This window comes from Callithrix jacchus, chromosome 6, assembly GCF_049354715.1.
Source record: "Callithrix jacchus isolate 240 chromosome 6, calJac240_pri, whole genome shotgun sequence".
Lineage (NCBI taxonomy): Eukaryota > Metazoa > Chordata > Mammalia > Primates > Cebidae > Callithrix > Callithrix jacchus.
Genome location: NC_133507.1, coordinates 58165922 through 58178682, shown reverse-complemented (window position 1 = coordinate 58178682; position 12761 = coordinate 58165922). Strand labels below are relative to the sequence as shown.

Below are 12761 nucleotides of genomic sequence, written 5' to 3'. Positions count from 1 at the left end.
ATATAGCCTAAAAGAAAAACCCCTAACACTATTATATTATGATATATGTGGTCATGTGACTGGTGAAAAGGGATAAATTATACAATTCTTGGAAGTACATTGTGTTGTGACCGACAAACATTGAGCAGTTAGCATGATCATAATTACAATAATAATTACCATCATTTATTTATTACATAATGAGTCCCAGGACTAAAGTGGTGCCAATGGAGAATAGGAAGGAAGGGTGGAGAGAGAGACACTGAAAACACTGTAATTAAGACCTAGAGATTAAATAGATATTGGCGGAGAAGCAGTCTAAGAGTCATGAATGATTCCAAGGTCTTAAAACTGAGTAGGAAAGTGTGGGAAACAATGACACAATATGGAGTTGCATTGGATGGAATGATGGTAAGCTTCGTACTATTTTAAGTATGCTTATACAATCAGATATAAGAGGGTATATTCCAGTGATCTGGCTACAAATACACCACTGAAGGTGAGAAGCTGTTTTCTTTAAAACAAAAAACAAAAAATCAAAAAAAACCCTAGTATGTTGCAGTATCCAGGAAAAGTGAATGAGAATGTTTTCAGAGTTTCATAGATAAAAGTTTAACCACCAGTATTTAAATAAAATCCAATTATGTAAAAGTCAAACAATCATTAAATGGCTTTGTCTCTTACTTTAATAAATGAGATTAGAATAGTTTTTGTTGTCAGGCGCGGTGGCTCACGCTTGTAATCCCAGCACTTTGGGAGGCCTAGGCGGGTGGATCACGAGGTCAAGAGATTGAGACCATCCTGGTCAACATGGTGAAACCCCATCTCTACTAAAAATACAAAAAATTGCTGGGCATGGTGGCGCACGCCTGTAGTCCCAGCTACTCAGGAGGCTGAGGCTGGAGAATTGCCTGAACCCAGGAGGTGGAGGTTGTGGTGAGCCGAGATTGCGCCATTGCACTCCAGCCTGGGTAACAATGGCGAAACTCCGTCTCAAAAAAAAAAAAAAAGAATAGCTTTTGTTTGACTTATTTTACCATATGTGAGTAATCACATAAAAATTAGGGCTGGCAACTATACATTCTGTATATATAAATATACTATATTGAATACAATTACATGACAGTTGTGACTTTAAAGGCAACAAGTTATTTATTGAAAAAATAGTATTTTTAAGGCTAGGAATGAGTTTCTTAGCTACAAATTTCTACCACATATAGGAAAGAAAATAGAACAATCTATTTTCTGGGAAGAATAAAGCTGTGAGACAATGAGAGTACATGTGGTCTTCAGCTTTAAGCATTTAAGCTTTTAGTTTAACTTGCTACTTCTTAAGTATTTAATAAATTTACTTATTTCTTAACAGTAACTTCCTTACACTGTTCTTTATGTTGCTTCCTTTTCTTACCTGCTAAGTGAGGGGAATATTATACCCTAAGTTCCTGCAGAACAGATTTTTTTTTTTTTTACTGTACAGTTACAGAATCCCCACAGAAACCTATTAAAATGTTCCTACTGTATTTATGGGGACTTCCTCTAGCCCTGCTGCTTTATGACAGTTCTTTACTTTGGAAGAACTGGATTCATGTATCCCAAAACTCAACAGCTAGCAGTAAGAATCATACAACTTTTTATTACCAATAAATACAACTACAATAGAATTTAAGCATAGAAACAAGTAACTAATAAACAAACTGAAAATAATCAAGTATTTAACAGCAACAAAAACCAAAGAGGAAAAATGGTTTATAGAGTTTGGCCAATAAATTGTACTTCTGGGAACTTACTGAAATGACATAACTCAAAAGAACTAAGAAATTCTGTATAGAAAAATATTTGTATGAAGATATTCACTGGAACATTAAGTATAATATTAATAGCAAAATACTAGAAAACTGGAAACAAGTTCAGTGGCAGGGAAATGAAAAAAATCATAGTAAATCCAAGGAATATTATACAGAAATTCAAGATAATAAATATGACTATTATATGACAATATAGAAAAGGATTTATAAAATAACCAAAAATTTATATATATATATATAAATTTTTTTTTTTTTTTAGACAGAGTCTTGCTCTGTTGCCCAGGCTGGAGTGCAGTGGCACAATCTCTGCTCACTGCAATCTCTGCCTCCTGGGTTCAAGCAATTCTCCTGCCTAGCCTCCCAAGTAGCTGGGATTACAGGCATGTGCCACCATGCCCAGCTAATTTTGTATTTTTAGTAGAGATGGGGTTTTTCCATGTTGGTCAGGCTGGTCTTGAACTCCCAACCTCAGGTGATCTGCCCACCTTGGCCTCCCAAAGTGCTGGGATTACCGGTGTGAGCCACTGCACCCAACCACTTGACTAATTTTTTTGTGTTTTTTATAGAGATGGAGTTTTGCCCTGTGCTCAGGCTGGTCTTGAACTCCTAGGCTCAAGCAATCCACGTATCTTGGCCTCCCAAAGAGCTGGGATTACAGGGATGAGCCCGGCCAAATTATATATGTATTATAATTACAACTGTTTAAAATTATATACTCACTGGGTGAAGATTCCAAGTGGTGAGCTAAAAAAACAATTATGTTTGAATAGGAGTAAGAAAGATGTATCTTTAATTTCCTTAATATTGTAAAGAAGCTTCAACTAGAGATAATTTTTTTAAAAACTATATATAAAACCTGTACTCTATGTTTAAGATACATAACAATCATCTTTAAAACTTTACCCTTCTTGAGGAAAAAGTCATCAACCCTCATAATACGAAGGAAGTAATGTTTTCTTAAAAAGGAGATATAAAAAAGAAAACTGAGCAGAAAATGCAAAATATACTTTTCATGAAAATTTGAATTTGAGAAAAAAATCTCAAAAATAAAAGATTTTTGAGTAAGACAAGATTTTTTTCTTTTAATTACATTTTAGGTTTTGGGGTACATATGAAGAACATGCAAGATTGTTGCATAGGTACACACGTGGCAGTGTGATTTGCTGCCTTCCTCCCCTTCACCTATATCTGGCATTTCTCCCCATGCTATCTCTCCCCAACTCCCCACCTCCCGCTGTCCCTCCCCTATTTCCCCCCAACAGACCCCAGTGTGTGATGCTCCCCTCCCTGTGTCCATGTGTTCTCATTGTTCAACACCCACCTATGAGTGAGAACATGCAGTGTTTGATTTTCTATTCTGTGTCAGTTTGCTGAGAATGATGGTTTCCAGGTTCATCCATGTCCCTACAAAGGACACGAACTCATCGTTTTTGATGGCTGCATAATATTCCATGGTGTATATGTGCCAAATTTTCCCTGTCCAGTCTATCATCGATGGGCATTTGGGTTGGTTCTAGGTCTTTGCTATTGTAAACTGTGCTGCAATGAACATTCATGTGCATATGTCCTTATAGTAGAACAATTTATAATCCTTTGGCTATATACCCAGTAATGGGATTGCTGGGTCAAATGGAATTTCTATTTCTAGGTCCTTGAGGAATCGCCACACTGTCTTCCACAATGGTTGAACTAATTTACACTCCCACCAACAATATAAAAGTGTTCCTATGTCTCCACATCCTCTCCAGCATCTGTCTCCAGATTTTTAAATGATCACCATTCTAACTGGTGTCAGATGTATCTCAAAGTAGTTTTGATTTGCATTTCTCTAATGACCAGTGATGATAAGCATTTTTCCATATGTTTGTTGGCCTCATGTATGGAGTAAGAAAAGTTTTTACATGTCCTATAATTTGTTTGTATATATATTTTACATATATATTTCCTCTTCCTTCCATATCTATAGTACAACTGAATGATGTTTCCTTGATTTAGCTTTTAGTTTATGGCAATAGTAATCTAAATAATTGTATGTTTGGTTTGATTTGAAACAGTTAAAACATACACACACCCCAATTATTTAATCTGGATACTAAAGTTTTTGATAATCTTACCTAGAGAAAATTCTGCTGAAGGTGGTATTACTTGTTATACTTTTTAATATTCAGATATAAACCAAATAACTCAATATTAACTATTTTTCTGTCTTTGTCATTTACTATGTATGTGATGGCCTCACTATAGAACATAATTTTGTTCTATAAGACAGTGATATTTGACAAATTCAACAAATTGTAGTAGATGAGTAGGGAATTTAAAAAAACATATTTTTAGCTGGGCATGGTGGTGCATGCCTATAATCCCAGCTACTCAGGAGGCTGAGGCATGAGAATTGCCTGAACCCAGGAGGCGGAGGTTGCAGTGAGCTGAGATCGCGCCATTGCACTCCAGCCTGGGTAACAAGAGCGAAACTCTGTCTCAAAATATATATATATAATATATATATTATATATATATTTGCCAAATCTATGAGTTTCTTGAACTGAGGACCTGGATTTTTAACTTGTTACACTAGTACAAAGAGTGCTTGTTGAAACAACATGTGTTCTCCAGAAATATTTATTTAAAGCATAAATGAGAGTTTCTGTTTCCACCTAAAATACGAAACCTGGGAAGACTATTGTTCAGCCTACTTTAATAAAAAGGAATCTGTCTCTTTCTGTGCTCTCTCAGAAAAAAAAAAATATATTTATTCTTGGGTTAAAGAAAAACATAGAGTTTATTACTTTCAGCCTAAAACTATTTCAGTACTTCTTAATTCTATTATGAAGTCATATTTATTACATAGCTACATAAACAAACACACATACATTTTTCTATATACTATAAAATCTTCATCATAATTATGACTTAAAACTGTGGTATAGGACTTATGATTTTGGCCATGACACAGTACCTGGCAGTGGACTTTACCCTTCTGCCATAAATAATTATAACGCTAGATAAAATATATAAAGCAACTGCTTTTATACACTGGACTATACTTCAGACAGTGCAGAACTGATCCTTCAGAGAAGAAAAACACAAAAGGTGAGTCCCCACATCCACCTGTTCTGTCTGGGGTCAGGTTCTAGACTGTGGTGCAGAGAGGTTGTCTCATTGAGTGGCAGTTTCATGAGTTGAGAAGGCAGAGATCAGAGTTCAGAGCTGCTGAGGTGGTGAGGATTTGTGCAACAGGATACAGGAAGACAGAGAGACAAGAGGGTGCCTGAAGACTACAAGAGTTCTCCTAAGGTTTTTAGCTAGTGCTGGCTGCTTATCTACAGGCAGAGTCACCACAGGGCCTAGTAGAATAAAGAGGATTCTAGGAATGAGAGTGGAGAAAAGAGAACTGATGAGATAGGTAGTACAGTGCTTGGTAACATTGGAGTTCTCACTAAGCCAGAGTGAAAAGATCTCTCTGAGCACCGTGAGCATTTAATTTAAGACCCTAGAAATGTCATGCCATAGGAAGAAGAACCACACTAGATTCAGGACATTATCAAAATAGTGCTACCCAAACAACACCTAAAATCAAATTTGATCCAAGAAGAAGCTGGCAGAAATTTAACCACTTGCCAGAAAAAACTCAACATCTTTAAAGGAAGACAGCATAAGCCAGACTCCATAGAAGATATTATCCACAATGTTCACCATACAATCAAAAACTATTAGACATGCAAATCAAGAGAAAAGTCAGTCAATAAATATAGACTTTGAGAAAACCAAATATTGGAATTAGTACACAAGGATTTTAAAACAGCTTTGAAAAATATATTAAAAGATTTAAAGAAAAAGATGGACAGAATGAATGCACAGATGGAAGAAATCTCAGAAAAAAATGAAAACACTTTTTTAAAAAAGGAAATTCCAAAACAAAAATTCCATACAAAACATCTGAAATAAAGAGTTGAGTAGGCTCAGGTGGGCATTACATGGTAGCTCACACATGTAATCCCAGCACTTTGGGAGGCTGAGGTGTAAGAATCACTTGAGTACAGGAAGTTGAGGTTGCAGTGATCTATAATCACACCACTCCAGCCTGGGTGACAGAGTGAGACCCTGTCTCAAAAAAAAAAAAAAAAAAAAGAATTGGGAGGCTTAACAGCTGACAGACACTGGCAGAATGGATCATTAAACTTAATGACACATGTAGACATTATTCAAATTGAAGAACAGAGAGACAAAGATTGAAAAACAAGTATGAGTCTCAGTAATCTGTGGGATAATACCAATTGGTATAACAAATACATAAATTGAAAGCCCAGAAATAGAGGAGAGAGAGAAAATGGATTAAAAAAATAAAAATATACTGACTAAAACTTTTCCAAATTTGAAGTTAAAGAAGAAAAAGAGACGCTCAATAGCCAGGCAGGAAACAGCAAACCCCAGGCAATATAAATACAGATAAAACTTATAAAAATCAAAGATAAAAAAAAAATTTGTAAAGTAGCTACTATATAGAGGGGGAAAACAAATGCAAACTACAGCTGATTTCTCATCAGAAACAATGATAATGACGGGCAGAAGATAAAGCAATGACATCTTATGCTGAGGCAGTGGGATCGGGGCAATCTGTCGACCTTGAATTTCATATGGAGTAAAAAGATCTTTCATATTTGTAAAATAAAGACATTTTCAGATAAACAGAATTTGAGAGAATTTGTTGTCAGCAGAACCTGCACTGCAAGAAATGTTAAATATCTTCAGGTTAAAGGAAAAGGGTATCAGATGGAGTCTCACATCTACAGGGTGGAAAAAATAGAACAGAAGTGGTAAATATGTGGGTAAAAATGAAATAATCTTTTAAAAAACTTTTAATTTCTTTTTAAAAAAATCTGACTATATATAGCAAAAATAAAAACAATGATTTATACATAGAGGTGAACTATATGACAATAGCACAAATGTTGCAGGGATGACAAGTAGAAACACACTGTGTTATAAGGTTCTTAATTTTATGTTAGGTGGCACAATATTAATTCTAAGTAGACTCTACTAAGTTGACAAAGCACATTGTAATGTCTAGAGCTGTGGTTCTCAAACTGTCAAAACTACTCTCACAACAATACTTTGTTTTGCTCTTTTACTATGTTGACATTTGCAGCGATGGTATAAAAAAATGAAGGGTAAAATTGCAACTGCCTTGGAATGAAAGAACACAGTAGTACCAAAATGTGTCAACTGTCATATTCTCTGCCATCATCAAGTGAGCAGTAAAGAATATACCAATTTTTACAAAAACTGAAAAATTTTCAATTTCGCTGATTGATGAAGCAGTAAAAATTATTAATTTTATAAAATATTGACCTCTGGGTACAAATCTTTTTAATAGTCTATGTGACAAGACAGAAAGTATGCACTTCTGTACTGAAGTACAATGGCTGACTTGATTGAGGAAAAGCACTCATACGATATGAATTGTGAGGTGAACTAGCTGCTTTTTTCATGGAATGCTATTTTTACTTGAAAGAGCAACTACAGATAAAGCTATAGTTATTTAGACTTTGGCATATATTTCTCAAAAGTAAACAAAATGAGCTTATCATATCAAGAAAAACGAATTACGGCATGTGTTTGCAAAAATAAATTTTGTGCTTCCAAGCAAAAATTAGACTTTTGGAAAGCTTGTATCTACCACCATGAGTTTGAGAGCTTCCCAATAAAGATTTTCCTATTGAAACTGGTGGTGATATTAACAAACATGATTTTTAAATACTTTATAATGAAATGTGTCAACATTTAGAAGACATACATCAAACAGGGAACCAATATTTTCCAAATTATCCATGCATAATGTTATAAAATCATGGAAAAGTAAAGAATCTATCCGAAGTCCAAAGTGCACCAGTGTATCATAATATGGCAGAATATAGAGCCAGGACCCATGGAGTCCTCCTATAGTCCCAGCTACTCAGGAGGCAAAGGCAGGAGAATGGTTTGAGCCCAGAAGTTTATGGCCAGCCTGGGCAACATAGTGAGACACTGTCCTAAAAAAATATATGTATGGGAGGAACGATCCAAGATGGCTGGCCGATCGCTAACATCTCAGGATTGCAGCTCTCAGTGAAAGCACAGAGAACTAGGGGACGCCACACTTTCAGACAAATTCTGGTCACTCACGGAGCAGAAGATCCCCAGTGGAGGAGTCACACGGGTTGCCAGCGCGACTATTATGGCCGGTGCAGCGGTTTCGCCAGCACCTGGGCGCAGCAGCTCTCGGAGCAGAGTAAACAGGGCTGGCTCCCCTTCTGACCCAGGTTTGGAAGACGCACACAGGTCCCCAGCACGACTCCTGAGGCCGGTGCAGCGGCTGTGATGGCACCTCGGCGTGGCAGCTCTCGGCGCAGAGTAAAAGAGACTGGTTCCCCTTCTGACCGAGGTTTGGAGCCCCAGGAAGGCAGAGTCGCCTATTACGGACACAAGAAGGAAGCCAGACAGGAGAATCCTGGGCAGAAAAGCACCATCAGTCTTAACACTGCTGTTCTGGCTCTGGGAACTAACAACTTGGACGTCCACTCAAGAGACCTAATCTGAAAGTTGGTAATTTCAAAGACGACAGGAGGATAAATTTACAATGATGGGAAGAAACCAGCGTAAAAAGGCTGAGAATACTCAAAATCAGAATGCCTCTCCCTCTATAGATGATCACAGTTCCACATCAACAATGGAACAAGGCTTGATGGAGAACGAGCACATCCCAATAACAGAATCACGCTTCAGGGAATGGATAATAAGAAACTTCTGTGAGTTAAAAGAACATGTAGCCCAACTAAGAACTTTGAAAAAAGGTTTGACGAAATCCTATTGAGAATAGACAACTTAGAGAGGAATATAAGTGAATTAATGGAAATGAAGAATACAATACAGGAACTCCGAGAAGTATGCACAGGTTTAAACACTCGAATTGTTCAAGCAGAAGAAAGGATATCACAGGTCAAAGTCCAACTTAATGAAATAAAACAAGAAGACAAGACTAGAGAAGAAAGGATAAAAAGGAATGAGCAAAGTCTCCAAGAAATGTGGGACTATGTGAAAAGACCAAATTTACGTTTGATAGGTGTACCTGAATGCGACGGAGAGAATGAATCCAAGCTGGAAAATACCCTTCAGGATATTATTCAGGAAAATTTTCCTAAACTAGCAAAGCAGGTCAATATTCAACCCCAGGTAATACAGAGAACACCACAAAGATATTCCTCAAGAAGAGCAACCCCAAGGCACATAATCGTTAGATTCACCAGGGTTGAAACGAAGGAGAAAATACTAAGGGCAGCCAGAGAGAAAGGTCAGGTTACCCACAAAGGCAAACCTATCAGACTTACAGCAGATCTCTCAGCAGAAACTCTATGAGCCAGAAGAGAGTGGGGGCCAATACTCAACATCCTCAAAGAACAGAATCTTCAGCCCACAATTTCATATCCAGCCAAACTAAGCTTCACAACTGAAAGAAAAATAAAATCTTTTATGAACAAGCAAGTACTCAGAGATTTTACTACCATCAGGCCTGCTTTACAAGAGCTTCTGAAAGAAGCATTACACACAGAAAGAAACAACCGGTATTAGCCTTTCTAAAAATATACCAAAAAGTAAAGAGCACCAACATAAAGAAGAATTTTCATCAACGAATGGATCAAATAGCCAGTTAACATCAAATGGCAGTAACCCTAAATTTAAATCGATTAAATCCCCCAATCAAAAGACACAGTCAAAACCCAATGGCATGTTACATCCAGACCTGTTTCACATGCAAGGATACACAAAGACTCAAAACAAAGGGATGGAGAAAGATTTACCAACCAAATGGAGAGCAAAAGTAAATAAATAAATAAAAAGCAGGAGTTGCAATTCTCGTATCGGAGAAAATAGATTTTAAAGCAACAAAGATATAGTGGTAAAAGGATCAATGCAACAACAAGAGCTAACGATCCTAACACCCAGATACATAGAGACTTAGATTCAATGAGACAGAGAATTAATAAGGATATCAAGGACTCGAACTCAGATCCGGAACAAGTAAACTTAATAAATATTTATAGAGCTCTCCACTTCAAATACACAAAATATACATTCCTGTCAATACCACATCACACCTACTCATAGGTTTAAATGAAACATTGATTGGCCATTATTAATACCCATTTTTTTTCAGAATAAAGCAATATTTCCGTTCACCCTCTCTTTCTCTTCCTCTTTCTTCCTCTCCTTTACTCATTTTTTTTTCTTTCCTTCTCTTAAAAAAAAAAAAAAAAAAGAAATCAACTTGCAAACCTCTAGATCCAGGTCGGCAATGTCTCTCTCATTGCTTGATTTCCTTCCTCCCCCCTTCCTCCCTTCCTTCCTTCCTTCCTTCCTTCCTTCCTTCCTTCCTTCCTCCCTTCCTTCCTCTCTCCCTTCCTCCTTCCCTCCCTTCCTGCCTTAGGGGAAAAAAAAAAAAATATATATATATATATATACACATATATATATATATATGTATATGTATGGCAGAATATAAAAACTTCAGTGATATGGTTTCATATGCCATATTGCAACCAATAAACTACCACCATTGATATTTAGTGTAATATCAAAAGAAAATCCTCAATTATCTGATAAATGCTATTAAAAACTCCTCTTCTTTATAAGCACATAGCTGTGAGGGGTCAAATTATCTTCATATAATTCAAGAGGATTTGCGAATCCAATTTTTCCATTAACACAGACATTAAAGAGACTGGCAAACATTTAGAGCAATGCCACTCTTTATATTACAGTTTTAGAAACATATTTTCATTAAAATATGTAATTTATGTTAATATGTAATGGATTCATTATTGTTTTGAAGTTAATAAATATTTTCATGTCTGAGTTTTAATTTCTGATACAGAAAATATCAATACACATAATCCACATCCATAAGAAGTCTTTGGGGTTCTCAGTAATTTAAGAGTGTAAGGGGATCCTGAGACCAAAATGTTTGAAACTATTGCCTTGGAATAACTCCTAACAAAGAATGCAAAGATGTATGGCTAAAATTCCAGTAGAGGAAGTAAAAATTGCATACAAAAAATTATTCAATTTATCCAAAAGAAGGCAGGAAAAAAGGAACAGGGGAAAAAACGACAGATTAGATAAGTTAAAAAATAAACAGAAATACAACGAAACAAAATTGTATTAATATACAATGCTACCTGGACTAGGTGTTAAGTTTCTTTTCCTTCTATTTTCTTTGGTGTTAATTAAGTAGGTCTGAAAAATTACTTTATTGTTTCCAGTTGTATTCTTTTAAGTGTTAAATATTTTCCTGTATGCTCACATGTACTTCCTCCTGGATCAACTTTCTGTCTATGTACATTGCTCATTTATCAATTATTAGAAAATAATGCTTTTCTGACAATATAAAAAATGCTCTATAGGTTAGCCCTGATGTATGGCAGTAGAAAATCATTTAAATTTTCTCTCCTCTCTTGGTTTTTGTATTAGTAAGAGTAACAGCTCTCAAAACAGCATACAAATTAAGATTAAGTACTCTGAAGACTTTGGTTTCCCTTGGGAGGAGGTAATTAAGGTGGACGGGATCCAAGAGCTTTTGGGGTCTGCAATGTTCCATGCCCGACTAAGAGTGTTGGGCATGTGGACATATTACACTCTGTAAATAAATCAAGTTGAGTACTTAAAAAAAAGAAGATTAAGAACTCTGAAATTGTAATTATCCTATTTCATCAAATCTAGTACATTATTATTTTCTGTACCAGTAAGAAAGAAAAAAATTTCCAACTACAATTTTAGGATGCACAAATTATAAGAAATGTCTCGATTTCAGAGATGTTAATAGGTAAATAAAAATGTGAGTCTCAGAAAAGATAAAATATAGCTGTTATATGCATATCAGCTAATAACTGAAGTAACTTCAATTAAATTTTCCTTTCTATTCTTGAGGCTTTATATTTGTAACTCCGGGATACTCACTTCTCTTTTTGGCTATAATGAATATTTCAGTTGGTTACTGTTATTAGTAAATTAGTTTTTGTTTTGTTTTCATTTTTCATGATTTATTTATTTTTTGAGACAGAGTCTCACTCTGTCACCCAAGCTGGTGTACTGTGGCACCATCTCTGTTCACTACAACCTCCACCTCCCGGATTCAAGCAATTCTCTTGCCTCAGTCTCCTGAGTAGCTGGGATCCACGCCTAGCTAATTTTTGTAGAGACAGGGTTTCATCATGTTGGCCAGGCTGGTCTCAAACTCCTGACCTCAGGATCTGCCCACCTTAGCCTCCCAAAGTGCTGGAATTAAAGATTTGAGCCACCATGCCCAGCCCATAACAAAGTTTAAAAAAAAAAAACCTTTTTAGCCTTTGAAAAAAACCTTTGATAGCCTCAAACTCCTGAGTTCAAGCAGTCCTTCTGCCTTAGCCTCCTGAGTAGCTGGAACTAAGTGCATACCACTGCACCCAGCTAATTTTTATATTTTTTTAATTAAAAATTTCTTTTTTGTAGAGAGAGGGTCTTGCTTCGCTGTCCAGGCTGGTCTCCAACTCCTGCTTCAAGTGATCCTCCTGCCTTGGCCTCCCATACTGCTGAGATTATAGGCATGAATAGGCCACCATGCCTGCCTAAGTTTCTTACTTGTGTGACTAACAAAAAACACATAGAGCCAATGCCTTTCTATTTCTGTATACATGGGATGGAGGTCACAGCTGCTGAAGAAACCAGCACCCATCTCCCTCATTAAATATTTAGTGGGAACCTCTATCTATCAGGCACTGGGCCTGTGAACTGGGGACACAAAGATGAGGAAGATTTGGTAGAACTCAAAATTTTTGAGAAGTTGGAATCAGTATTAATGAATACAGAATTTATCATCAGGTAGATAGCAAGATGGGAAATAGGTACATAAAGAGGGGCCATTCTTTAAAAATTAAAACTCAATATCAATGCATATAAAATAGTTTC

At 36.3% G+C, this 12761-nt stretch overlaps 1 protein-coding gene across 11 annotated transcripts in view; it reads right to left on the bottom strand.

The window, feature by feature from the left end:
* METTL8 (methyltransferase 8, tRNA N3-cytidine) overlaps positions 1-12761 on the bottom strand; it is a 134777-nt gene that overhangs the window by 57335 nt on the left and 64681 nt on the right. For 2 of the 11 annotated variants that reach the window (XM_078327410.1, XM_078327409.1), the window contains one exon: positions 9149-9267. The exons of the other annotated variants lie outside the window; for them this stretch is intronic. The gene's annotated coding sequence lies outside the window, so the exon portion shown is untranslated. The remainder of the gene's footprint in view (positions 1-9148; positions 9268-12761) is intronic. 11 annotated transcript variants of the gene reach the window in all.